Source organism: Eumetopias jubatus, unplaced genomic scaffold (genome assembly GCF_037043125.1).
Source record: "Eumetopias jubatus isolate StellerSeaLion01/CBP00866 unplaced genomic scaffold, mEumJub1_p1.0 scaffold_8, whole genome shotgun sequence".
In the NCBI taxonomy this organism is placed as follows: domain Eukaryota; kingdom Metazoa; phylum Chordata; class Mammalia; order Carnivora; family Otariidae; genus Eumetopias; species Eumetopias jubatus.
Window position 1 is genome coordinate 125,919,310 of NW_028274814.1, and position 27,625 is coordinate 125,946,934.

Genomic DNA, 27,625 nt, shown 5'->3' on the forward strand with positions numbered 1-27,625 from the left:
ATGAATCTCTATCCCCCTTATCTTGCTTTATTTTTGTTTTCTGCTTTTATCCCCATCTTACCCCATCTGACATACTCTATATCTGTTTGCATTTGCTCATCGTCTTTTTCTCCTATTACAACAGAAGTGCAAGGATTTCGGGGGCTTCATCTGTTGTATTCAACGTCTTATATCTCCAGCATCTAGAATAGCACCTGGCATCTGCTGTAGGCACCCAATAAACATAAGTAGAATAGACGAATGATTGATTGAATAAATCCCATTTTATCTATCTTCCAAAATGTAGGAGAGGATGATTTGTGATAGCCAATCTGAAGGGCTGTGAAAAATAGAAAGAGTCAAATATAAACTAGTACTTTGCTCTTCTTTGATGTCCTCCCATTTGAAAAAGCCCTCCGTTGCCTGTGAAGAATAATGCAGATGTTGTTGGCCTTTGTTATTTTGAAGTCAGGCAGAGTGGGATAGAATTTCCAGTCTTTTCTTCCCAAAGCACCAGGACTATTTATTCTAAATCCGTTTCTTCCCTGCCTTTAGTTTTGAATGAACGTGGCTTTGCCGCACATAGTTCCCTAATATATCACTTTGATGGCTTATTTCACCCTAAGTAGCATGGAATTGAAGTCTGAGACTGTATCAGGCGAATTTCAGAGCTCCTTGTCTTCCCTTTGTGCCATCGCAGTGGGGGAGAGTTGTCAAGCTGCGCTTGGCTAAGTTAAATGGGGAGACCAGATGGCCAGAAAGAAAGGAATTTTGGTTCAGGTTTAGGAGGAAGGTGGGAGCCAAAAACTCCTGCATAGTTTTTGACCAAGAGATCAGAGTACTCAGCACTAGGGGTGCATTACTGAATGGTGGAGTCCACCAGCAAATGTTTGCAAGATTGGAGCTCCTTTAAATGTTCATCTCTCCTGACTATCTGCCAAAACTTCAAAAATCATCTCCCAGGCCTGGGGTTTGGGTTATATGTTGCTTTTCGTTTCTAGAGACAGAGAAATGGATTTATGTTAAACACAACAAAAAGGAAAAAAAAAAAAGCAAAACAGGCGGTCATGAAGTCACTTTGAGCTTTTGCTTGTAGGGGGAAATTTTAGAAAGTAAAGCCAACCAAAAGTCCAAAATTGGGGAAGAAAGTTTTGATGGGAAACAATGGAGAAATGGGAAAGGCCATTTTTAGGAGGATCTCTATTGCTCTAAACCGAAAAAGGCAGGTGGCACAGAAAGCCAGAGGCCACTCCAAGTTGAACTGAGAAGTGGCAATCTGAGCCGTCTGGCACTGAAGTGGGGTCAGGAGGCAAGAGATAGAAAGTCAGGCAGTAGAAGGTGGCAGGGATCCAGGCAGGAAACAGGCCGAGTGTGAACAAGTGTCTTCGTGGTAGGGACAGATGGAACAAGAGATGTTAGGGACATACTGCTGACAAAGCCTGACTCCTTCATGTTCTCTGATAAAGTATTTCATTGCCGCTGGCGTTCAGCAGGCCTTGTTTTTATTGTGCTTATTGCCATGCTGGAAATAGAAGGGCCGGGCCTCTGCTCCGTGGTCTCAGAGCTTAAATGTGAAAGGCAGAAGCACGAGACGCTGACTTGAGAGAACTGGGCTGGCTGAATGTCTCTGGTTTTCACTGGATTGTCTCTGGTGGCTAGGGTGACCTCATAACCACATGTCATGTCTCTAGCTGCAGTGTAAGCCACGTGCCCATCAGCACTCTGATTTGAGCGCAACAACCATACGGTATAAGCAGGGGATGAATCACAGCCACCTCTGTGGGCAAGAGGGGACCGAGGCTCGGCATGGTGGAATGGCTTGCTCATGGTCTCTCAGCTAGAGGGTTGTTAACACTCAGACTAGAACGTGGTGCTCCATCTCCTACCATGCTGTCTCTCCACCACCTTATTTATGTGAGTCGGTTAGCAGTGCTGATTGCATGTGTGCTTTGCTAGATGCTTCGGGGAAAGGCAGGAGAGCAACCCAGAGGCGACCCTTCTCCTCAGGAGGCTTCTGCTCTAAAACGGGAGCCAGGACAAAGGCAGATCAATGAATCCATGTACAGATGTTCCCACAAGTGTACACTTAACAAGATGTTTGGATATATTCATACCTCCCAAGGGTGTTGTTGGAAGCTCTGGAAGTAAATCTCTGGGGGTCTGAAGAGATTCAGAAAACCGACCTATTGGCTTGACTGTGAGGCTATTCCAGATATTGGGGAGCTATGTAAGTGGGGGCCCAGATGGGGGCAAAAGGTGCATTTGACTGGAGGGAAGGGATTTGGGGGATTGAGAGTTGAGCAGTTGTTGGGCAGAAAAGAAATTAAACAGTCTAACTTCTCTGGGCGTGATTTCTCGGCTGAGATAATGGGATGTTTCAGACTCCTTGTAACCGGGATCTAGATGCAGACAGATGTCTGGGAAAAATCGGTCCCAATTTGTCATCTGGCTTCCCTTTCATGACTTTCTAGTGTGGCGTATGTCAGACTTCGAATGGCCAGGGCTCTTAGAAATACAAATACCATCTGGGTCTGGATAATCTCCAAACCCAGGGATGCCGCATGGGGAGAGACGAGAGGAAAACCTAACACTGAGTTGAGGGTTTGTCCTTGGGCCACACTAAACTTTTGCTGGACATGCTCAGATTACCTGTACAGAAAGTGTCCCTGGGCAAACACCACAAGACCCATCTTTTCAGGACATGGTGACCTCATTATCTGGTAAATACCTCCTGATTTCTCCTTGGGAAAGTTTCAAGGGTCAAGATCCCCACTTGCTTCTGGCCCAAGGAGCCTGAAACTGAAGCAGGGCCAATCCCTTCTCCTTGGATCTGAGTCTTGGGCAGAGTGACAACCAGATTGGAGCTCAACTGAGTAGAAGGTGGTTTTCTGAAAAGACGGCCCACCCATGCTATTCCCGAAACCTCTGAAGTCCTACAACTCCAGCTTTACCTTCTGTTCTCTGATCTGTTTCCTATTCTTCCTCCAATTACATTTTGCTTTGGACAAAATCTGTTTCTGTTGCCTGCAATCAAAGAACTTTAAAGGATAAACAAGTAAAATCATAAACTTATTTTCGGATGCTCAAGATACATCTCCCTTTGCCCATCCTTTTGCCCACCTGCCTCAGAAGCCCCTCAGGGGGTGAGAGCCCTTCCCATGAGCCAAGGGTGCCAAAAATGGAATGTGTAACACCAAAGTGTTGAGGCAATCTGTGAGATACTGTATGATGCAGGCTTCTATTTCAGAATAACTACCAATTAATAACTGCTCCTTGACCTCCGTGTCTACCTACAAGTACAACACTATTCACAGGGCTGGTTTAAGTCTCAGCAGTAAATTTATAGGCCACGTGCTCAAAACTATTTCCAGTTATCCATAGAATTTCTATTTCTATTTCCCTATGTTAAAAGCCAGAGCAGGAAAAGGTATTCTGCATGTCACCATTATAACATTTACATCCTGAAAACTTAAATGATCAATACGGTGATGGAATGCCTGGAAACCTCTAAAGTCCTTTGTTAAGAGAGCTGGCTTTTTATTTCTATCATGTGGAACCCAAATTCTTTGGCAACAATTAACAGAGCACAAAAAGTTGATAACTATTTACTACAGAATTAAAAGGTAGCCAGAAAGGAAGGAGAGTTTCACAGCTCTGGAATTACACGGAAATCTACTGCAAACAAGACAAGGTGGAATCTGAGTGGCATCTTCAAGGGCTGGAAGGGCTGCAATGGAAGTGGACACAGAAAGGCTTCAGTTCAGGTGGCCCTGAGTTCACCTTCCATTTATGTTTTTCCTTTGGGTCCAATTCCAGGAGGTCTGGCTTTGAGGAGGTCACAGCTTAACCCACCAAGTCATGTCTCTGTCTGGCATCGGCTGGGCATGATTGGCATGTCTTAATATACCACATTATGCCAGTGGAAAGGTGAGAAATAAACAGTAATGGGAAACTTTAGTGAAAATAACAATTCAGTCTATTTCTAGTTACCTCTATCCGCCCCATTGGAATGCCGCTTTTTCTTGTACTTCCATAGCTGACTCCTAGCATCCTGTACTGCTAACCTGGAAATCTCACTATTCTCCTGTAGTGAGAGACAACTGTTTGCATGGAGATAACTTTTGTCATTCCATCTAGACGGCAGGTTTTATCAGTCAGGGTTCAATCAGGGATCCACAGTAACAATGAATACGAGGAGAAGAAGGGGGTTGTTATGGGACTTAGACCCTCACAAGTGTGAGAAAAGCTGGAAGACTAAAGGTAAAAGAGAATAGAAACATCAGAGAAAGAGCCACTGACCAGCCCTCCGGAAGCACAGGTGCATGTGGACAAGTGGCATTTGCAGAGAGTTATGAGAAGCCAAGTCCATCCAGCTCTTGTGGAGGACAGCAAAGGGAGAGCTCTCTAGGAGGGGAAGTTGATGCCTGTGTGCTGCTGAATCTCTGAGTCCATAGCTGAGAACTGGTCAGCAAGTCAGCAATCAAGAATATGAGCTAGAGGCCGGGTCGGGTGTGCGCGCAGGCTTGGGGCGCTGCGACTCATGGGGGAGGGGCCTGCCTCAGCGTAAGCGCTTTCAGTGCGGTCTTTCCTGTTCTCTCCCCTGTGTGTCTGCAGCTCGGGCCTTGCCTAATCAGCCTGACCATGGCTTCAGCTTTGGAAGAGCTACAGAAAGATTTAGAAGAGGTGAAGGTGCTGCTGGAAAAAGCCACTAGAAAAAGAGTACGTGATGCCCTTGCAGCTGAAAAATCCAAGATTGAGACAGAAATCAAGAACAAGGTGCACCAGAAATCACAGAGAAAAGTAGAACTTCTTAACAGTGAAAAGCCAGCCGCTGTGGTTGCTCCCATTACAACAGGATATACAGTGAAAATCAGTAATTACGGATGGGATCAGTCAGATAAGTTTGTGAAAATCTACATTACCTTAACTGGAGTTCATTAGGTCCCCACCAAGAATGTGCAGGTGCATTTCACAGAGAGGTCATTTGATCTTTTGGTAAAGAATCTAAATGGGAAGAGTTACTCCATGATTGTGAACAATCTCTTAAAACCCATCTCTGTGGAAGGCAGTTCAAAAAAAGTCAAGACAGATACAGTTCTTATCTTATGTAGAAAGAAAACAGAAAACACACGGTGGGACTACCTGACTCAGGTTTAAAAAGAATGTAAAGGGAAAGAAAAGCCCTCCTGTGACACTGAAACAGATCCTAGTGAGGGATTGATGAATGTTCTAAAGAAAATTTATGAAGATGGAGGTGATGACATGAAGCGAACCATTAATAAAACCTGGGTGGAATCAAGAAAGAAGCAAGCCAAAGGAGACACAGAATTTTAAGACTTTAAAGTCATTTTGGGAACTGCGATGTGGAAATATTGATGTTTCCAACAAGGAAATGTTGGTGAGCTGCACAGATAAATTTGACAGAAAATTGCTTACATAGCCTTCTTCTAAGTAAAGGCAATGAATGCTCCCATTTCCTCCTAGAGGATTTATTTGAATAAAATATGCTTATTAAACACTTCCTCCAAAGATGGTTTCCTTAGTAATCTGCGCATTTCGTTCAAAAAAAGGATAATATTGTATTCTTTTGTGAAATGTAAAAAAGCAAGTCTTGCCTAATGATAATGCCACATTGTGTGTATTTTTGTTCAGCTAAGATGTAGAAAACAAAAGTTGTTTGCCTATAAGTTCCTGATATTTGCCTATAAGTTCCTGATACCAGCTCCCACCATTGTAAGAATAAGTAAAAATAAAACCTGAATTTTTGCATTAAAAAAAAAAGAATATGAGCTAGATGTGAAGCAAGGAAGAACAAGAGGAAGGCAGGACTCACCAAAGATCTCTGCATCTTTCCAGCACCATATCTGAATGCATATTGTATGTCTGCTGAGAGTAATGGCCAATGAGTTACTTCTACCTTCAAAATATTGAACAAATTCCTCTTTTGGTCAACTTTAACCTGGAACCCTGCAGATGAGGGAGAAGCATAAAATGGAATTTTGAGAAAGTTTATAGCTTAACCAAGTTGACAATGTAACACTTCAGAACAGTGCCACTCTTATCAACTTAGTATATTTCTTTTTTTCTGTATTTAACTTCCAGATAAAGACAATGTGAAATCATGTTTTCTCTTAACATGATGCAACTATTCTTTGTACAAATGAAAACAAGCTGTCTCCAAGATAGTATAGCTGGATGCATCTTTGGATTACATTCACTTTCATCACTAGCTGAATCAGACTCCTCTCTTAATATCTTGTACTTTAAATATCAAGATATAAGGCTTACTACTTTTATAACATCTTTTGTTGCATAGTAAATGAATAGGATTAAGAGGGAAAAGAAATAAAAAATATGTAAAAGTATACACACACATACCTATCCACATAGATACACACAAATATATCAAAGAAAAGAAGAAATTCTGATAACTATTACAGTCACTGTTTCTGCAACTGGTCATATTATCATAGCTGGTATTTATAATTTCTTCCTTCTATGATTGTTTTTGCATTTGCTTTGCCCGCGGGAAGCGCCACAGCTTGTCCTAGATCCTAGTCTAATGGAATGGTCCAAGCTCTGATTCTACTAGAGGTTTTATCTTTATTGGGTTGTAGGGTCCCATTAATTTTTATCACAGGGCACGGTATTACTAAGAGGGGTCCCAAAGATTGCCTGCATTCCAGACATACTCTTTCCTGTCCTCAATGTGTAGTAGTGACTCAATTTTCCCTTGATAGGGTCAATCACCTTGACCAGTACAGTAACCCTCTTCATTGCTTGTTGTTTTCCTAGCATGAGGACCTTAGAATGGCCAGATAACGGGCTCAGTTTATAGTTAATAGAACTATTCTGAGTGCTTGGTGGACACTCCCCTGTCAGAAGCACCCAAACCCGCTCATGTTTTAGCAAAGCTACAGGTATTTTCTTGGATTCTCCTTTGGAGCAACTTCTAAATTCTCTCTGAGATGTGAACTTGGAATTCAAGGCATCTTAGGTCTTTCACAAGTAAAGCTCCACTTAGAAACTAAAGAAATAAAAAGAAAAAGAGAGAAGAGGGGAGAAAGAGGAGGGAAAGAAGATATTGTCTCTCCCAGGGAAGGTAGGCTTTTCCAGATAGGATTATTCACCGTTGTTTCACGTCATTGACCCTAGAACCACCACCATATGTGTTGCTTATGGATTTGGACCTCTATTTTCTGGTTTGCTATACCATGAAATACATGAATATGAGAAATCTATGCTTGAGAGCAGTGAGATCATGTGATTCTTGGGATCTAGAGCTGTGTAAATTCAAAAATGTGAAATAATTCTGGAAACAAAAACAGAAAAACTACTTTCCAATCTTGGGCAGGGATTTTAAAATTTTAATTATTTTTATGAGGCTAAAAATAACAAAAATTGTAGTTTGACAAAATATTTAACACTTAGTTCAAGACAGAAATTGGTAGGGTAGGGAAAAGACTTGCATTGGCTGAGTTTTAACCTATAAATCAAGAGAAATCAACAGAGAATTTAATCCAAACATGTGCTGCACATAGTTTCCACTGGCCTTGTGTTACCAAGGTTAGAATTATAGTTGGGTTCACTAGTGAGAAAGTGAAAAATTGATGACATCTGCCCTCTGAGGTCTTTTTGCTTTCCTGATAGCTACTGCAGGAGCCTTGGCATTCTGTGATGTAGACTCCAGATGTATGATGGAAACTGTCACGTGGGGGTTGAACAATGTGAAACCAGAACTCTGTCCATGTTCCTAGGACTCTTGTAAAACCTTCCTCTTGCTACTGACAAGATCAGACACCCTGGATATCCCGTGGGAGAGTGTCCTGAATGATGGAAAATCACTAAGATGGCAGGAAGTCTCAAGAGTCATAATGAAGCAAGGAAAGTTAGGGCATCTTTGCCTCCCATCACCACCATCATCTTCTTCATGCCCTCATTCATTTACTTAACAAGTATTTATTAAACACTGTAGCAGACGCTGGTGGTGGCTGCCCACATCCTTTGGACCTTATCACTTCGGTACATTGCAGGCAACTTCCTCTGCCAGTACTGTGTCTCAGTAGCTGAGGAATTTCTCCAAAGCCACTGTGCGCACTCACTGACAGATGAAGTGATAAAGAGTTGATGTCCCCTGGGAGGATACCTTCACAAATGACTGATGGGAGTTTACTTATAAATACCCCAGCATCCTCACTCTTGAGGTGGGATAACACTAAAGCACATTTTCTTCACCATTCCACAGTGTTCCCCCAAGGCAATGGGCTCCTGGGGCCCACAATTTTAGCTAGTTTGAAAAGATACCCTTTTATAAGCTGCCTTCCCTTCCCTTCCCTGTACACCTCCCGAACCACTTCCACTCAAATCCTTGTTTGGAGTCTGCTTCTGGGGAACCCACACACCTACTATGTACCAGCCATGGTGCCAGGAGTTATTGATCGAAGAACCACCAGATTATAAGATTTCAGACACCAGGGACAGGTTGGTAGGAAGACATTTGATAGAAGTTTGAGAGCATATCCTAAAAACTAATGCTAGTTTGTTTGTGTGAGGTTTAGTCTCTCAAAGCCCTCAAAATACAGCCTGGCATATAGTAGAAATGAAGTAATTTTTAGTTGTTATATTTATCATTCTGCTGACCTAAGACGTTAGGTGTTAAAGAGTTAAAATATAGAGTTAAATACAGATTTAACTTATAGATATAGATTTAATTTACAGATATAAATATAGATTAAATAATAGAGTTAAAATATAAATTCCCACTGGGGACTCAGAAGTACACCTGTCATGATGAGTACAGGGCGACACATGCAACTGTTGAATTACTATATTGTACTCCTGAGACTAATATAGCACTATATGTTAACCAACTGGAATTAAAATAAAAACTTAAATAAAAAAATAAGTGAGGAGTAAAAAAAAAAAATAAAGTTCCATTCAAATGTGGCGCATTGGTTCTTGGCTGCCATCAACACCTTAGAAAGAATAGAGCTTTCAGAGAAGCTTCAGTCACTTTTCTACACAAAAAGTCATGGAAACTTGAAAGGTGGCAGTGGGAGAAGGGTGAGCTGATGACAGGGCAGTGGTATGGGGAAGGCATGGGACAGTCCAGTGGGGCCTACTGCCTGACAAGCACCAGCCTGGGGCTCTCTCTGGACGGCCTGGGTGGTGAGGCACATTCCAGGGCAGGTGAATCCCGGCTTCTCTGAGTCCAAAGCCCTCAACAGAAAAAAATGCAAGATTTGAACCCAGGTCACGCATTTTTTCATTTATTATTTTGATACATTTGTTCAACACATGATTATTTAAATCAACAATTCAGAGACTATCAGAGGACTCCTAGTGGGAGGACATGTATCTGTGGACCAATGGTATGTGAATAAAATATCTTAAGTGCTTTGATAGGATGTGTGTATGGATCAGAAGTGAGGGAATGGCGCTCATTAGAGAAGGCCTAACTTGGTTGTGACAGGCAGTTGACCCTGTAGGTCACATTACCCCCACCTGACTCCTTTGCCTCTTAGGTGCTGGGGTGTGGACAAGTCACTTCATTTCTCTGCAATTCACTTGGGTTCTTCAGATGTACATGGGGAGGATCCTGATCCCAAGCTCACAGGGCCACTCTGAGCATTGCAAAATTGTTGGTACGGGGAGCAGCTCAGCAGCAGATCCATAGATGCCAATTTCCTTCCATCCCTCCTCCAGCCTGAAAAGCACAAGATGTAAATAGGCAAACCACCCAGCAACATAAAGACCATACAGACAGACAGTTCTGAGAGTAGAACAAGCTGCTCTGGGCCTGAGGGAGCCCTGACACAGCTGTATGGGGGCATCAGCAGGAGAGCACTGAGAATGAGGGGTGAGCTCTTGAGACACACAGCCTGGGTCCAAATCTTAGCCTCATTTCATATTGAGTATGTGATCTTGGGCATGTCCCTGAACTCTAGGAGCTTAGCTTTGGTTACTTATTCTATGCAACACGAGTGATAGTATTAATAGTTCTCACCTCCAAGTGTTGTTATAAAAATTAAATGAGAAGATTAAATGCCTAGCATGTTGTAAGCACTCAAGAGATGTAGTTATAATTTAGAAGGGATTCCCAGCAGAGGAGAAATCATCTTCCAAGGTTCGAATTTCTGTATCTCTAGGGCCATGACTGAGCAATCTCTAGGAGGAATGGGATAGAGTCTGACTGGTCAATGCTTTTGTTTTAGGGAGCATTTGTGTTTTGACTCGCTGGCTGCAGACATTGGCAATGCCCTGCCCACATGCCCTAGACATTGTCCACACTCTTGACGGCTATTTACCGACCACACTTGCAATTCTCAGCCCAAGAGGAGGGAGCTTGTTCTGCATTCCCGGCAGACTGAATGTGCCCTCAGCCCATGACAAAGGAGAGCTGATGATGGATAAACACACCAGCTTCCTTGCCCTCTTATTAGGGGGTGACCCTGGGACATTTCCACAATGAATTCAGTGGTCACCCGGAAGGGTTGAGTTCCACTTGCCCACAGTGGTAACTAACTGAACAACACACCCCTTTATTAGCTTCTTTCCCTCCTTCTCACTCCTTTAATTCCCTACCAACATACTCGAGGATCACTTCCTCAGGAAATTCATTGCATTAAAAGCCTTCATTCTGAATCTGTTTTGGGGGGAACCTAAACTGAACCACCCATTGATAGGCACCTTTAAACAAGTTCAGCACAGCCAAATGAAGTGCAAGGTCATACCTGTGTGCAGTCATGACTGTCTAGACAGCCAGCTCAGGTCCAAGCAAATTTTTGCTTGCCTGAATTATTTGGGTTGGCTCGCCCAGGCAGCCCTGGACTCCCTCCAAAATTCTTCCAGCCCCCGCTTCCCTTTCGTTTTAGAGACTTAACCTCTGAAGCTGGCAGGCCTCAGATGGGAACTGCATACAATTCTGTGAAGGGCAAATGTGGGCTGCTCCTCTGAACAAGCACAGGATAGAAACACAGCTTTTCTCTTGTACTTCAGCTGGAACACCAAGGCCCTCCCATCTCTTCTGAGCCCAGAGATGAGACCCAAACCATTATTTCTCTGCAGTCAATGCTATTATCAAAGGTGAGATGATAACAAAGCATGGGAACTATGCTTGGAAATGGGAGCAAGTTGTCACCATTTGGAAGCACTCACAGCAGGCCCACCCTAGATCTGTAACTCATGTCTGGGTTCCTAAGTTACACTTATAGCTCTGTTCAGCACAGCTGATGTGATTCATGCATTTATAAGGGTGCTGAGGTTCTCATGAGAAAGCTTCCAGCTAAGCAGATGGGAAACACTAAATCAATCTCAAGTTCAGAGGTGGAGAACCAATCCTGAGTTCGATACCAGGAGCTCTTTCTCTCCCTGTAAACTCCTTGAGGAAGAGGGGAGCAGAGAGGAGCTGAGAACTCACCATTGCAGATCTGGAAGTGAGGGGGCAGAGATTTCAAAAGGGGATGGAGGCCAATGAGACAGTAAATAAAGGTGAGCATTTTTTGAGGACTTCACATGGGCCAAACAATTGAGTTAAGTAAGCACATTATACACATAATTGTATTTAGTCTCTGTCTCTTTGTCTCTGTCTCTCTGTCTGTGTCTCTGTCTCTCTCCTTTTATTATCCCTTCTTTAGTGATGTAGAAGATGAAGTTTGGAGAGAATAACTTTCTGCCCAAGATCACCTGTCTACTAAGTGAGGAAGATGAGACTTGACCTAGGTTTATCTGACCCCAAATTTGTGTTCTCGCCCCCTATATTCAGAGAGTTTGACTCAGAACAACCATGGATTGTGATTTTTTCTAGTCTTCTTCGTTACTGTGACTGGTGATAAATATTTGCTGTGTATTCACTATGTGCTAAGTATGGTTACGGAAGATTCAAAGATAAATAAAACATGGGCTCACCCTCCTTGAAATAACTTCCAATTTTTCCTTTTGACCCTTTAAACACCACATTCAATTATTCAACAAGCTTCTTTCACAAAGTATTCCAGACTTTGCCCTTCCCCTTGACTTCTCCAGTCGTTGGGAGACAGGTCCTCATCACTTCCCTCCTGGTAATACCACAGCCTCAGCCTCTTGGCTGGCCTCTCTTTGCTTTCAGTTTTTTGGGGGTAACCTTTTTTTATTAACATATAATGTATTATTTGTTTCAGGGGTACAGGTCTGTGATTCATCAGTCTTACACAATTCACAGCACTCACCATAGTATATACCCTCCCCGTTGTCCATCACCCAGTCACCCCATCCCTCCCACCCGCTTCCACTCCAGCATCCCTCAGTTTGTTTCCTATGATTAAGAGTCTCTTATGGTTTGTCTCCCTCTCTGGTTTCATCTTGTTTTATTTTTTCTTCTCTTCCCCTATGATCCTCTGTTTTGTTTCGGAAATTCCACATATCAGTGAGACCATATTATAATTGTCTTTCTCTGATTGGCTTATTTTGCTTAGCATAATACCCTCTAGTTCCATCCACGTCATTGCAAATTGCAAGATTTCATTTTTTGATGGCTGCATAATATTCCATAGTATATATACACCACATCTTCTTTATCCATTCATCTGTTGATGGACATCTAGGCTCTTTCTATAGTTTGGCTATTGTGGCCATTGCTGCTATAAACATTGGGGTGCATGTGCCCTTTTGGATCACTACATTTGTAACTTTGGGGTAAATACCCACTAGTGCAAATGCTGAGTCGTAGGGTAGCTCTGTTTTCAACTTTTTGAGGAACCTCCATACTGTTTTCCAGAGTGACTGCACCAGCTTGCATTCCCACCAACAGTGTAGGAGGGCTGGGGTAAACTTTTGAAGCATGCTCTTCATCATGTCACACAGGCAGAAGCTGGCACCCAGTCCTTCCACTATTGCTGAGGCATGTATGGAAAGAGGCCAGGCCTGGGAAATGAAAGACCCCGAATCTGGACCTTGCCTGCTACTGACTGCTGGCTGACCTCGGGAAAGTTACTCCTCTCTTATTTTGGGCCTCCGGTCCTGATCTGTAAAATGGAAGAAGTGGACTTAGGGGGTTTTGGACATGCTTCATGGGCCTCTTCATAGGATTCATTCCTTCCTTCTTTTTTTTTTTTAATTTAAATTCAATTAACCAACATATAGTACAGAATTAATTTCAGAGGTAGAGTTCAGTAATCCATCAGTTGCATATAACACCCAGTGCTCATCATGTCTTTAATGCCTGTCACCTAGTTGCCCCATCCCCCTAACCATCTCCCCTCCAGCGACACTTAGTTTGTTTCCCATAGTTAAGAGTCTCTCATGGTTTGTCTCCTTCCTTTCCCCTCTGATCCTCTGTGCTGTTTCTTATTTTCTTTTTCTTCCTTCCTTCCTTCCTTCCTTCCTTCCTTCCTTCCTTCCTTCCTTCCTTCCTTCCTTCCTTTCCTTCCTTCCTTCCTTCCTTCCCTTCCTTCCTTCCTCCCTCCCTCCCTCCCTCCCTCCCTCCCTCCCTCCTTTCTTTCTTTCTTTCTTTCTTTCTTTCTTTCTTTCTTTCTTTCTTTCTTTCTTTCTTTCTTTCTTTCTTTCTTTCTTTCTTTCTTTCTTTCTTTTCTTTTCTCTTTCTTTCTTTCTTTCTTTCTTTCTTTCTTTCTTTTCTTTCTTTCTCTTTCTTTCTTTCCTCTTTCTTTCTTTCTCTCTTTCTTCTTTCTTTTGCTTCTGCTGTGTGCCAGGCATTGTTCTAAGCATGGGGGACAGAGTGGCAAACAAAAGGAGACAAAGTTCCTGCTCTGGCTGAGCTGACTTTCTAATAAGATAGGAGGATGGTAAACAAGTACCATATATCAGATAATGGTAAATGCTAAGAAAAAAATTAAACAGGGTAAGGACACAGGGAGACAGGGGCCCCATGCTAAATATGGTGGCCAGGGAAGGACTCAAAATGGGGTCATAAATAAAAAGGGGTCTGAAGGAAGTAGGGGACAGAAACCTGTGGATATTTGGGGTAGGGTTCTCCAGGCAGAAGGCAGAGCCAGTCAAAGAGCCTGGCATAGGAGTAAGCTTGACATATTTAAGTAATAAGACAGGAGGCTGGGATGGAGGATCAGTTGTAGAAGTGGTGGGAGATGAGAGAGTTGGCTGGACACATGATCATGGATACCCTGCAAACCTAGGTGGGGCTATCGGATCTGACTTACATATGTAAGTATGGTGAACAGATGAAAGGACATCAAGGAGGAAGTAGGGAGTCCAGTGAGGAGACTCGTGCAGAATCCAGGTTTGAGCTGGTGGTGATCTGGACCAGCGTGGGAACAGAGATAAAGAAACAACCAGATGTGGAATAACACTGACAGGATTTGTTGACAGATTCAGTGTGGGGCAAGAGAAAAGGAGGCCAGGGCTTGTGGCTTGAGAAGCTGGAAAAATTCATTGCCATTTATGGAGATGTGAAATCCAAAGGAGAGGAGCAGGTTTGGGTGGGGAGTTAAGGAGTTTGGTTCTGAACACATGAAGTTCAGTATCTAGTGGAGATGTGGTGTAAGGCATTTGGTTTATGAGTCTAGAGTCAAGAGAGAATTCTGGGCTGGAAATACAAATCAATGAGTCATCAGCATGGAAATGGTGTTTAAAGTAGTGACACTGAAGAGACTCAAGCAGAGCACAAGTATACACAAAGGACAAGGACAGGGCCCTGGACATGTCACCTTTAGTGAGAGAAGAGAAGAGAAAAACCTTGTAAAGGAGGCTTACAGGAGCAAGCAGCAAGAGAGGAGGACCAGAAAGTGGCAAGCTGAAAGCTAAGGGAATTTTTGTTTTCAAGAAAGAGGAGGTGATGAGCTGTGACCAGGGCTGCTGACAGAGCAGGAGAGAGGAGGACTGCCTACTGATTGACCAGCAAACTGAGAACTAGCCCCTGGATTTGGCGATATGAGGGTGACCTTTGTAGGAGTGGTTTCAGTATACTGGGTAGGTAGTAGAGAAGACTAGGTATGTAGGGCTCTGGACCCCTAGGTTCCCTCCAACCAGAACTTGTATACACACATGCACCTACACACCCGATCCATAGCAATGTACAGAAAAAATATCTTAAAGTAGTTATCTTTGTTTTTTGTTTCAACACTTTTTTTGTATGCATCCATGACATTTTCCTAACTAGTCAAAAACACCCAAATTGGCTCCTGGAGTATGGAAAATGTAGCAGAAATGAAAAGTAAAAGAAACTGTCAATGTTCAGTTTAATTTTAGGATGTCAAATCCCACACCAGAAATATTAGTTTAGAAATCCAAAGCCTTGCTTTGTGAAGCCAAATTTTATCAAAATAAAAAAAAAAGATTCTTGATAGTCAGGACATGGGGAGCAGATTGGAAACTTTGTATAAGAACGTGCATTGCAGAGGAAGAAGGAAACCCCAGAGCACTCGTTCTGCCATCCTCGGGGGGCTACCTGAGGGTCAGCTGGGCTAGAGCGGGGCTGAAGGAAGAGGATGGGGCATGAGCTTGAAGGATATTTTTTAAAGTTTTGGACAAGAGGGCCAAACCTTGACTGCTAGGATGAAAGGCAGATAGAGAGGACCAGAGATCAATATTGAGAGAATGGCCAGCACCAAAGAGTTTCATGGGGGCCAAGCTATAGCCTGAGAGCATCTGCCTCCCTTCCATGGGCAATATGAACCACCATCACATGGAAGAAACCACATGAGCCCTTCTTCCCATTATTGTCTGGTGGGGTTTTTCCACCGACTCTCTGACCATTTCTGTTGGATTTTCTAGCTAAAAAGATTCCTGCCCATGCCCAAAGCTTTTGCTGAGTCCCATCCTTACTCCTCCATATGGGCACTCTACTTTTAAATGATCTATGACGTTTGTAAATCTCCTGAAACACAGCATGAGTTAAGAGGAAGTGCCCTAGATACCCAATGGAACTGTGGAAATGTAGGTGGGAAATATTCCAGCCCTGGTACTTGGATTAGGCTAGAAAGTGATGAGACTTGTGTAGTTACATAAGATTTCATTGGAAAGAGCTTCTTCCTCAAAAATGTGCCAGCTCCAACATGTAAAGGGCCAGATGTCATAGCTTCCAACCTGGTAACAAGAAAAAGTTGAACAAACTGAACAAACTGAAAATCAATAACTTTTCTTGGACCCAGCAGAAAGCTGAGGTTGCCAGGGTAGCCTACACCTTGAAATCTGGAGAGTTCTGAGAGAAGCCCAAACAGGGCTTCAAAAGGGGACACAAAACAAGGCCAGCAGGGAAGCCTGAAGCCCGTGGCCCCTACAGCTGCAGCAAACATGAAAAACAGCCCAACTTGCTTCCAGATTCACAAGAATCCTCTCGCTAAAGGCCTGTTTACCTCAATTCCCATTACTTGATACAACATACCCAGGTCTCTACAAAAAATCATGTCATGTTAAAAGGCAAGGCAAATCATAGCCTGAAGAGTCAAAGTAAGCATCAGAATCAAACTCAGATATAACACATGTTTTGTAATTATCAGCCAGGGATCAAGGCTGACATTATCGGTGATGAGTTATGTTGATAGTATGTACTCTTGATATGATGTGATGGGAATGGCACCTTACTTCTGTGGTCTTCCTCCCCAAAGCATGTAGCACCAGTCTAATCTGAGAAAAATATATCTCACCATACTGAGGGCCATTCTACAAAACATCTGACCAGTACTCTTCAAAACTGGCCAGGTCATCAAAAACAAGAGAAGCATGGAATCTCTCACAGTCAAGAGGAACCTGAGGAGATTTGACTATTAAACGTGATGTACTTGTCCTGGATGGGGTCCTGGAACAGAAAATGACATTAGGTTAAGAGTAAGGAAATCTGATTAAAGGATGAACTTTAGTTAGTACTAACTTATGAATATTGGTTCATTCATTGTATCGTATGTACCATACTGATATAAGATGTTAAAGAAAGGGGGAGCTGGGTATAGAGTATATGGGATCTCTCTGTACTAGCTTTACAATTTTTCCGGAAACCTAAAATTGTCCTAAAAGTAAGAATTATTAAAAGAAAAAAATGTATGGCAATACCTGGGCATCACTGAGGTATCTTCAGCTCTAATAAGCTATGGGTTTTTTTTTTTTTTTTTTGCTTTGTTTTGTTCTGCTGTCCTATCTAGGGAACCCAGAGGCCCAGCTCATCTTGGTCCACCACAGAAAACCCCTGGGTATAAAGGGATTGCAGAAAGTGGGCAGTGGTACCAGAGATTAAAAGGCTGCCGAAACTGAATTTCAAAAGGCAGAAAATTGTGGTGGTTAAGAGCACAACTCTTACTATTTGTTGTCTGAGTGTAAATAGACAAGTTGTTATCTGAGTAAATAGACAAGCTATTTACTCTCTCTGGGTTCCCAGTTTTCTCATCTGTTAAACAGAGGTGAAAAATAGCTCATAAGATTAGTATCAGGATTAAATGAATTAGTATTTGTATCTTGCTTACAATAGCATCTGGGGCTATCTACATCTATGTACTATCTACATGTATATTAAATAAATACAAGTGATCATCTGATATTAGCAACAATGTAGAAGCAGTAGGATCTGTGGTGGTTTGTGTACTGTTTTTCCATAAAAAAAAAAAAAAAAACAAAGAAAACAACAACAAATGGCTGTGATTTACCTGAGCATTTATCTACTATTAATGGAGCAAATTTTATTGTTTGGCACTGTGCTAGTCACTTTACATGCATTAAATGCATTTCCTTATTAATAGTTTACAGTTTCTGATACTTTCTTGTCTTTTTTCTTTTAAACAATCGGAAATGTATGTTCAGCTCATAGTGAACCTACCTGGGCTTCCTCCTGAACTTGGTCTGCTCTAAAATGCCCACCTTTCCCTGGTACAACTGATTCTGGAGATGAGCAATGGGTTGACCAAGGGAAAACATGTTTTCAGACTCATTCTGTTTGAAAACTAGGATGGTGCTTTTTGAGGAAAGTTCATTTCCAGGCTCCTGTGTCCTTCTCCATTTTCTTTGAGTCTCCTTTGCTTGTTGCACCCCAGGAATGAAGTGTCAGACCCGGGGAAGTCGGTGGATTACATTCTGATGATGTATGGGGCTCAGAAGTTGGAAGTGAAGAGGCCGGCAGGACTGGCTGTGCATCTTTTCCTGACGAGTCTGCTGGTTGTGGTTTTTTCCCAACCATGAGCCTCAGCTGAGGCTCTTCCATCCTCTTGTCCTAATTTATTGTCCTAAAGCTAAAGTCTTCAGCTCAGTGTCTGGAAAGCAACTTGGATGTTCAAGGTGGCTAAAGCTCTCCAGAGGAAAAATACAAAGTCACCCTCAAGTAATGAGGCCAGACTATTGGGTGTCTCATGTCCTGGCTCCCAATGCAGATGCCAAGGAGGAGTTCAGAATGGATTTCAACAATGGCAGCACTGTTGGAACAAGTGACGCTTGCCCGTGGTGACTTAGAGGCCAACACCTATTTGGATGTGTGAGATCTGGTATTTTCAAAAATCAGTCTCATAATGTACTATCATACTTGATACTTCCAATATGGCTGATGCAGGACGTTGAGAGGACCGAGCTATTATCTCAGTCAATTTCCTATCATGCCGTGACTTCTCTTCCTAGGTCTGGCTCAGCAAACAGTCCCAAATCCTAACAAATCCTATTCTACTGGAGGGAGTAACACTGCTATTTTTAGTGAATATTATGGGCTGGATTAATGGCAAAGCCCACTTGATTCTACCTTCTAATTGTTATCATATCTGCCCCTTCTACCTCCATTTCAATGGCCCCTGTTGCAGGCTCTCCACATATTCCTCCTATGAGGATGTAATCCCTTATTGATCTCTCTGTGTTTAGTCTTACTCTGTCCATAACCAATCCACTTCACATGTTGCTTCCAAAGTGAGATTTTAAGAATGCATCAGAAACATACACACTGATTTTTTTATTTATGTAATTAATACTCCCTGATGCCTTTCAAGGTATTTGAAGATATTGATATTGGCCGGTCTTTCTTTGCTGGGTGAGGTCATGGGAATGGAAACAGGGAATCACGCTTCATGAGATAGAAAGAGATGGCAAGATGGAGGGGGAGGGGAAAGTGATTCCTGAATAAAGACCTAGGGTCAGAAAAATGAAAGGTTTTGCAGGGCAAGGGATCAGAGAGAGATAGGAACCCTGCTGGTGGCCAAAGGAGGGACTGGGGAGAATGGGGATTTGGGGAAGGGAGATTTTTGTCCACCCTGAAACGTGACTTCCACCGCAGTCTCCCACATGAAAACTTCTGTTTCCGTGGAGATGTAGAAATCTCCACATTGTACACATGAAGAGAAAATCTACATTTCTCACTCATGTTTTGTGGAGGAGATTGTTGGGGGAATGTGTGGAAGCACTGAGTCATGCTACAAGCATGGCAGGGAGCAAACAAAAACCACGGCAGGATGCAGAGTTAGCCAATCTGCATAATGCACAAATCCCATCTCCCTGCCTCTCTGATGAAGTCTTTTATGGATCTCCATCCCGCAGCAGGTGGTCATGGGGGCCTGGAACAGTTTAGCATGGAACACAAGATCCTTCCTGATCTAGTCTCCACATACCTGTCCAACTGTATCTTCTAAGCACCAATTCTCTCTCTCTCTCTCTCACACACCCTTTACACCCCTGAGCACTGAACTGTAATTTTAGCAAAGACTGCCAATGATAGTATGCGCTATTTCACCTTGCCTAGACAGTTCTTCCCCTGCCCATGTTTAGCTAAAAAATGCCTCCTCTCTTCCCCAAAGCACACTGAGGAGCTCCCTCCTCTGGGCTCCCATTCTGCCATGAAGATATACACTTTTATTATACTATCACACTGTTTTGCAGTTGCATATTTGTGTACCTGTTTCTCTGACATAACCATAATCTTCTTAAAGCCACGTTTAGTCTTCTCTCTGTAAAGTATTTCTAGCACACAAAAAAGGGCCAGACATTTAATCTGACGTTTGATAAATATATTTACCTAGTGTAGCTTGTAAGTGTTCTTTAGAGAAGGTACCAAAATAATTAGCTGGTCAGAGAGGAAGAAAATTTCTCATCGGTTCTCTAAAACCTTGCTCAATACCTGTCATTTTTCTCATTATGAAGCCTGCTACTTTGGTGGTCCTCAACAAACCATGACTCCAACATTCAAGTCAACCTTTCTAACATTGACTCTGGGCTTTGCCATATGAATAGCTTTCGCTATTAAGAAATTGGCAAGCATTATGCAACAGTGATTGCTTGATAAGTGCTTGCACATTGGGTTTGTCAACTTGGAATGCTCTTTCTTGGAACCCAGGTACCATAGTAAGAGGAAGGTCAAGTGGCCATGTGGAGAGGCCCATGTGGATAAGAACTGAAGTCTTTGGATGCTTGTCCCAGCTGAGCACCCAGCCAGTGACCACCACTGACTTCTAGCTGTGTGAATGAGGACGTTTAGAACTTTCAGCCCTCTCAGTACCCTAGCCATGACCACCTGAGGCAGAAGAACCACATGGTCTGCAGAATTGGGAGAAATAGGTAACTGCTATTGTTTTAGGACACCAAATTTTCAATGCTAGACATTTTGTATAATTGGGATCATTACTATGTAGTCTTTTCTGACTCACTTCATTCATGCTGTAGCATGTTTTCAAAGTTTATTCATGCTGTAGCATGTATGGGTATCTCATGTCTCTATAGGGCTGAATAATACTCTATTGTATGGATATACCACATTTTGTTTATCCATTCATCAGTTGATGGGCATTTGTGTTGTTTCTACCTTTCCACTATGAGGAATCATGTTGCTATGAACAACCGTATTTCAATTTTTGTGTTCACATGTGTTTTTATTTCCCTTGGGTGTATGGAGATATACATAGGAGTAGACAGTCTGGTTCAAACGGTAACTCTATATTTTACCTTTCTAGGAACTGCCAGACTGTTTTCCAAAGTGGCTGTCCCATTTCACATTCCCACGAGCAACACACCCTCTTTTTACAGACACTCATATTATAAAAAAGTGATGGGATTCTGTAAAGGGCCATTAAAGAAGAACTGAGAGTAAAAACTGAACTAGAACAACTGAAAATAGCAGAAGGAGAAGCCATCATCATACAACTGGTAGAAAGAATGAAGGTCAGAAATGTCAGTGTGAAAATAATCCCAGGCAGCAGAAAAGTAAATTACAATAGTTCCTGAAGAGAGGATTTTAGGATGTGGCCAGTAGATGGTACGTGGTAACTCTTACCAGTTCCAGGGAGAATGGTAGAAGCCTGACTGCAGTGGGTGACAGGTAAACAGTCTGTAGCCAGCATATTTTTGAAATCTAGCTGTGACAAAAAGGAAGAAGAAGAAATCCTCCATCCTTAGGATAGAGGAGACTCGAGCATGTCCATAGAGACGAGAATCTGGAGTAATTAAGACGCAGATACAGGTTAGATGGTGAAGCCCAGCCTTGGAAAAGCCTAGGAATGTATAGCTTAAGACAGGAAGGAAATCTAGTTCTCTGTGGCCAGGGATGGAAGGACACAGGCATGGGTATAGATGAGAGTGTTCTGGGGACATGGTCAGATTTAATGACCTCTTCGAGAGTTTTCTATGTTGATAGGCCCAAGAGTCCTAAGAAGATGCTAGGACACAAACTGTTTGCCTTCCCTCTCTCTCCTTTCCCTGTCCCCAGAAGGTTATCTGTGGGAGGAAGTCAAGCCCTTGGCAGGCCTGCCCCCACGCCCTCAGAGCTGTTTTCAGTGTAGATGATAAAAAGACAAGGAGGGGCATTCCTTTTAGCCTACTCGACCGTTCACAGAAGATTTAAGTCTTGAGCCAAATCCACAGAGCTTGAAATGAGTTGTTTTGTGTTTTCTGGAATTCTGAGTGTTCACTATAGAATTTATGGAAGGTAGATTTACAGAGGATGCCAGTAAATGCCGATTCCTGTGCTATAAGGCATCAGCTCAGATGATCCTTCTGAATTGCCATTAATTATGCTTGTTCCTTAGTATATTTATTATATGTTACATTTTTTTCCTTCATAGCCCAAGAAAGCCTGCCTAATCGAAAAGCCAGGAAATAGCTCATTGTTTCTTCAAAGCGGAAGGGATCGCGCTTACTTACAGTAAGTCTTTGCCATTCCAGTTAATAGGACTGATTTATATAGCCTGCTGGGGCTTTCCTCACAGGGAAAGGAAAAACCCCACTGCCTGCACTAGTTGCACCCTTACCACAGCCCCTGGCTGATAGCAGAAGCATTTTAATAAAATCCAGCACAGAAACGCAGGTTTTGTTACGCTGACTCCAACTGATAATCAGCTGCAAAAGTTTGACAATCTCAGAAAAAAAAAAAGATCAGCATGATTATATGTGGTTTCAAATCTAGATTACAAATTCGGGGGGTGGTGAGGGGCGGAGAAGTCTGTGCTTTCAAGTAAAATGAGACTCTTTGCTTGGAACGCTAGGACAACTCCTGGACCCCAGCAAGCACCCTTCCTAGCAGCTGGAACTACGTCCTTTGGCCTGTGTCTTCCCTCTGCAGAAAACAATGGCCTGTCCCAGGGACCCTTCTGAATGTGGTCCCACCAAATACAGGGACAAGAAAATGGACCTTTGCATGAAGAGCTTCCTCGGTGTCTATGGCTCTTTTTGCATTTCCCAAGGATGTTTGCATCCAATGATGCTTTTGTTATGTTGCTTTGCTTTGTTTTAATCACAACTGGTGGGGGAGTCAGGACAGGTGTCTTTACCTGGGGTTCAGGGAGGTTAAGGGATCTTTGCTAAAGCTACATAACAAGCTTGGGTGGGAGAAAGATGGCTCCAAGTTTCTTGGCAACGTTGTCTGAAAATTTCCCATCAGAACAAATCTAGCAGGTAGAGTTTAAAACCTAGTAGCCCCATTTGTGTGTGTGTGTGTGTGTGTGTGCGCACGCGCGTGTGTGTTTGAGGATGAAGGACTAATACAATAGCTTGAGTTTCTGTGCGGCAGGAGGGGATTTCATCTGAAAGACACATCTCATGTAGTTAAGCACCCATAACACAGATGTTGACTTTTTAGAGACCCTTATCCTCCAGTCTGCTGGAGTTACTCTGTCCTATAATGTTTAAATAAAAAACTGCTTGAATAATACATTATATGTTAAAAAAAAAAGAAGAAGAAGAAGATAGCAGGAGGGGAAGAATGAAGGGGGGGAAATCGGAGGGGGAGATGAACCATGAGAGATGATGGACTCTGAGAAACAAACTGAGGGTTCTAGAGGGGAGGGGGGTGGGGGGATGGGTTAGCCTGGTGATGGGTATTAAAGAGGGCACGTTCTGCGTGGAGCACTGGGTGTTATATGCAAACAATGAATCATGGAACACTACATCAAAAACTAATGATGTAATGTATGGTGATTAACATAACATAATAAAAAGAAGAGAGAGAAAATAAATAAATAAATAAATAAAAACTGCTAGTACATCCATCTCACAAATAGTGGAAACCCCACCGTGCTTCTCCCCACCCCTCATGCCCACAGGGATTCTCCAGGTACTTAGGATGTTCCTGGTGATTCCCAGGCTTTTACTGAGTTCCCAAACTTTTACCAAAGCCTCTCTGCATAGCTCTCCCCTTCAAACCTTCCTTTCTGGTCCTTTCCCTTGAGTTTTTCAAGAATCCCACCCATATGAGGAGATCCTGTATAGGACAATTTATGTGACCATCTGAGGGTGATGCCCAGGAGCCCGGAGCCCGATGGGTCAGATTGCTGGCAGCCACGTAAAAAGTGAACAGCGATTTTCAAAATTCCTCTGGCCAATGGAGGTGGCCTGCTGGTCTGAACGATGACTTTGGGTGACTAAGAAGAAAGCTCATCTTCCTGGAGACCTTTATTACTGTCTGCCGAGAAACTTGTAATAACTACATGAACCAAGAGGTTGCGATCTCCCCCTGGAGTTGTGCAATACACAGTTATCACAGCTGGTAGTTGGCAGGTGCTCGGGCCACTGGGACCCTCTCCCTGACCACTGCTTCTTCCTAGGGCCCAGTCTTCCAGCATCTTCTGCCTGGTTCTCTCTCTCTCTCCCCAACCCCATCTCCTCATTTAATCTCCCCCAGGCCCCTTCTGTTCTAGCTACTTCACGCTCTTCCTTTTGAGGTTCCTTGCAGAAATTTGTAATTCTTACCAGCAATACATTCTTACTTTATTTGGATATTTGTTTTTCTGCTTCTCTCTCCTGCTCATCCCACCCCTGGCCCAAAGGTTATCCTTAACTGAAATGGCCCATGGCGGTATTTTGCTATTAATTGACTGAGGACTTCTGTTTCCAGCTTTTTACATTAACTTTCTTGCCCCACCTCATCACATTATTAAAAAAAAAAAAAAAGGACTTGGGACTTGGTTAGTCTCTATTACAATCCCCATAACACCTCTTACCTCTCCTTTAAAAATCTTCATATTATGGCATACAGTGGGTGCCCACTAGATACTTGCCAATAGAATGTTTATGATGGAAAGTATAATGCTATGTAGTTTTGTTTTTTAGGATATATTAGGTGTGACCTAATATCATTTCTTGGTGTGTGCTTAGCAAAGTGCTCAACTCACAGAGGATGCTCAAAAGATTTGTTAAACGAATATCCTCCAACAAAATAACCTATTTTCTACCTCATCCAGTGCAATCTGTGGGGCTAACCACTGTGATGTTAAAGAGAAATAATGGAGTATGGGATCATACTAGCTTTCTAGTTATCACAGTTAAATAATTCATTAATGGGACCAAATTATTTAGAATGAAAACAACTATATCGCCTGATAATCCTTTCTATTGATACACCACACCTTAAAAGTAGTCTTCTCAGAATCCTGTGAAATAGATACTAACAGCCCCTCCCTCCCACTATTCCACTTTACAGGTGAGGAGACTAAGATCCATTAGAAATTTAAGCAAGTTAGGCTCACACATCCAGTACACGATGAATCAAGACCTCGAACATAAATCTAGTAATGCCAAATCTTCGACATTTTCTACTACATTACAGCTTCCCTGGTTCGGAAGCAGAATACGATAACTCCAAAGTTCTCTTTCCAGTGTAGATGTTTAAAAAATATGTTCTTTTGCAAAAGCATAAAGCACATTGCTCAATACCAACACCAGTCTTTAGTCTGGAGCCCAGAAAATCAAGTGTACAGCCCAGCATACTTTGAAAGAGGCCTTATAAAAACACAAAGTTAGAATTGTCTCTAAGGACCTTAGCTAAGTAGACTGCATCTAGTGGGGAAAATAAAATCTTTTCCCAGAGCTTCATGGGAGTGGAAACTGAAAGATGAAGAGCTTGTGAGAAATAACAGATACTTTAAAAAATGTTTGATTAGCAACAAAAGAATGGCAGAAGTGTTTTAAAAAACAAAAATAAGAATGATACAATATTTGGCATATTTTTTAGAATTATATAATTTTAGGGCTGCAAGGGACCAGAAAGAACATCTAAAAATCCCTTTCTTTGACAAAAAAATAGCAGTATTTTGAGTCCTGACCAGCATCAGCTACATCATTTGTGGGGCCCAGTGTAAAATGAAAATGTGAAGCCCCTTGTTTGGAAATGATTGAGAACTTCAGGATGGCAACCACAGATCGATAAAACAACTGTGAGACCATCTTAAAGTGGCTCTGTATGACTACTCTGCAGGTCACACACCTGAGAAGCTGGCCTCAGTCACAGTATTTTTAGTACCAATACTTTGCATTTATATGGCACTTTAGTTTACACAGCTTTTTCAGATACTTAATTTGAGTTTCACAATAGCTCAGTGGAGTAGAATAAACATTTCCTCGCCCTCGGCGGAGCAAGATGGCGGAGGAGTAGGAGACCTGGATTTCGTCTGGTCTCAGGAATTCAGCTGGATAGGGATCAAACCATTCTGAACACCTACGAACTCAACAGGAGATCGAAGAGGAGAGTAGCAACAACTCTCTGAACAGAGAAGCGACCACTTTCTGGAAGGTAGGACGTGTGGAGAAGTGAATCCGAGGCGATATTCGGGAGGATAGACGGCGGGGGAGGGGCCTCCGTCGGCCGCTTCTGGCAAGTGATCAGGCAGCGGAGCACAAAATCGGACCTTTTAGAAGTCGGCTCCGCTGAGGGACGTCGCTCCAGTGGCTAAGCGGGGGGTGGAACCCTCGCGGGACAGTGTGGTCTCAAGACCCTTGGGGTCACAGAAAGACCGGGGGAGCCTGAGTGCGCCAGAGCTCCCAGGTATCGGAGTAGGGAAGCCGGCTGCAGAGACGGAGCCGAGGCGCAGGCTCTCAGCTCGGGGTGGCCATAAACCGTGATCCGCGGCCCAGTCGGGCCACTGCTCCTCCAGCAGGGACCCAACAAGCGGCAGAGCCGGGGAGACTCCCCTTCCTCCCCCAGAAGGAGCGGCGCGGGAGTGCACCGCAGGGATCTGCTGGGTTTGGAGACTCCACACGGGGTCGGGTGCCAGAGATAGAAATGCTCGGTCACAGGCCGGGTGAGCACGGAGTGCAGCCGGAGACCGGGGAGACGGGAGTGACTGCTTTTCTCTGGGGGCGCACTGAGGAGCGGGGCCCCGAGTTCTCAGCTCCTCCGGGTGGAGATTGGGAGGCCACCATTTTCACCCTGGTCCTCCAAAGCTGTACCCAGAGCTTGCAGGGAACAAAAGCTCCTGAGAGCAAACCCGAGCAGCTTGCTTAGCCCAGACCGACAAGGGCGGGGCAATTCAGCCTCCGGCAAAGACATTTGGGAACCACGGCAACAGGCCCCTCCCCCAGAAGATCAGCACGAACAGCCAGCAAGCCAAGACCAAGTTTACTGATCAAGGAGAACGGGAGAACTCCAGCGCTAGGGGAATACTGCACATAGAATTCATGGCTTTTTTTTTTACCATGATTCATTAGTTCATCAAAGTTAATTTTTTAACTGTTTTTTTTTTTAATTTTTCTTTTTCCCTTTTTCAACCAACATCTTATCAATTCCTTTTAAAAAATATTTTTCATTTTTCATTTTTCATTTTTAGAGTCATATTTTATCCCTTCATAGTAGTTACCCTTATTTTTGGCATATATATATATATATATATATAAGTAGTTCTCTCTTTAAAATTTTCAGATACAGTTTCCTCTAACAGATCAAAATATACCCTAAATCACTAGTGTATGGCTTTGTTCTAGTCTCCTGCCTGATCACATTCTCTCCCTTTTTTCTTTCTTTTTTTTTTTTAAATCTTCTTCTTTCTTTTTTCAAATAACTTCTTATCTTACCAATTCCTTTTATAAAATCTTTTATAATTTTCATCTTTACAGTCATCTTCCATCCCTTCATTGTATCAACCCTTATTTTGTACATATATGTCTTTCTTCCTTTAAAATTTTAGGAGGCACTTTTTTCTAACAGACCAAAATATGCCCAAAAGCTAGTGTGTGGCACTGATCTATGCACTAGCCTGATCATATTTGATCATATTCTGCTTTTTGTATTGTTCTGTTTTTGTTTTTATCTTTTTTTTCTTTTTTTTCTCTTTTTTCTTTGTTTCCCTTTCTTTTCCCCTGGTTTCAGGTCTTTTCTGATTTGTATACAGTATATTTGCTGGGGATGTTGTTAACCTGTTAGCATTTTGTTTTCTCATTCATCTATTCTCCTCTGGACAAAATGACAAGATGAAAAAATTCACCTCAGCAAAAAGAACAAGAGGTAGTACCTTCTGCCAGGGACTTACTCAGTACGGACATT

The 27,625-nt window shown here is 42.8% G+C and overlaps 1 pseudogene; it reads left to right on the forward strand.

The window, feature by feature from the left end:
• Nucleotides 1-4,620: 4,620 nt before the first annotated feature.
• LOC114222993 (calcyclin-binding protein pseudogene) lies at nucleotides 4,621-5,340 on the forward strand (annotated as a pseudogene).
• Nucleotides 5,341-27,625: the final 22,285 nt, after the last annotated feature.